Here is a 1,918-nt window from a genome sequence, read left to right as displayed (position 1 = left end):
CGGGGCGGGGAGCGGGGCGAGGAGCGGGAGGTGGGACGGAAAAATGTGAACAATTACGGACATTAGTGGCGCTCGACCGACACTTGTCGGGATTGCACAATCTCCAGCCGCGCTTAGATTAATCCATCGATCTACCATTCCGTTCACGTTATTTTAACTCATATTTTCATTTTCCCATGTTGAGCGCAACCCAGCTATTGTGCTTCACTTGATTGAAAGAAGAGAAAAGGAAAGGATTGATGACAGTATTAAAGGAATGGACTGGGAAGGGTAAGATGAGTGAAAGGAAACGGGCCCTCGGTTTCCTATGAAGAACAGAAGCATTAGCATGCTAATATTTGAGGCTGATCTTCTGTGGCGGTGGTGTGGTAGCTTCCCCCGCGCGAACTCACACAATTCATGCTGAAACGTGCTCGTCTCCCTCATTTCATATGCGTGGCATTCAATTGTAGTGAAAGAAGACTGAGCAGTATAAGTGATAAGGATTTACTTTGATGAATTTGAGTTTTCCGTGAAATTTGCCATAGAAAAGTGATTTTATCAAATAATTTAAAATAGCAAAGATTGTTGAGTTACGATGAAAAAAACCAAACATATTACAATTTTCAAATCCACATCAGTAAGAGCATCGAGAAGCATATCGACGGAAACGACGGAGTTAATTTTTTTGGTGGAACTAAAAGCAGGCGCCCAAACTGTGGTCGCGATAAGGTATTTCAAGAGGCTGTTTGGGGCGCTGACGCACAAAGGGCCTGCAACCTTTGTGTTCGCTCGCGCAATAAGCTGCACTTTCGGCTCGTTCGCAGCCGGAATAAAAGTAACACAATTGGGAGATTAAACGAAACCGCTCGTTGCGACGTAATTAAAGCTGAGATTACAAAAGCTGTTATATGAAAATGACTCATTATGGGAGTGATTCGAACGGCGAGAGAGGGCGCGGGCTGCCAACGAGCGTACTGGATGAGCCCAGATATGGTTAACGGGGTATCTTATAATAGCCATTTAGTTATCATTTTATTTTTACACACATCTAAGAAATTTTGGAATCCAATATTAGTGCAAGCAATATTATCGTCTGATGAAACACCCTAAATGCATTGAACTTCTTATGTAGATTGTTACGTTAACCAATAAATCAAATCGTTAGGTTCGTGTTACCCGAAGATTGTTAAATAAAGAAGAGATTAATTTCAGACCACTAGTTTCGATTTCCGTAACCCTGTTTTTCTCAATAAAACCCACGCTCTCCTGTGACATATCTTTCTCGATTAGCATAGCAAGGAGAGGAGGCTCTGTTATGCTAAGCGGGCCTCGGGCGTATTGTAGCCTTTGTGTGAGACCTATCTCGACTAACAACATTTGGGAATTACTTAATCCACGAAGCAGACTGTCTGAGGCACACACTGAAACTTGTCCCAATTCTGAGTCGCTCCGCAACAGAAATATTTTTCTCCTAACAGAGTGTAATTGTGTACATTTCAGCCGATCATTACGTCCGTCCACGCTCAAGCTCCATACTGTGATTCACCGAGTATGAATTACTTCTTTTTTTCAAACAAATCATTCTTATTAAAATTAACCATAAGAGTAACTGCAACACTGTATTTGCTCAATGATTTAGCTAACGGTACATATTAGGCGTATTTTTAATTGCAGGAGATTCTAAGTTCGTCTACAACGTAGTGAAATAAAACATAGTGTTATTTTTGGGACTAATCAACGATTAATATTGTCGGCAATCGTAAATCAATATAAGATTTTTTTCAGGTTCAATTATCATTAATTTAGAATCTGATTATGGAATCTCAAGGAAATCGAGGAACAACCGATTTTGATTGATTTAAAACATTGCATATTTACGTAATTTTAGTAACAATGCGATAATCTAGTTGGTACAATTGAGCTGATATGATCCTGG

The sequence above is a fragment of the Zerene cesonia genome, chromosome 1, assembly GCF_012273895.1.
Source record: "Zerene cesonia ecotype Mississippi chromosome 1, Zerene_cesonia_1.1, whole genome shotgun sequence".
Lineage (NCBI taxonomy): Eukaryota > Metazoa > Arthropoda > Insecta > Lepidoptera > Pieridae > Zerene > Zerene cesonia.
This window is presented reverse-complemented; position numbering follows the sequence as displayed.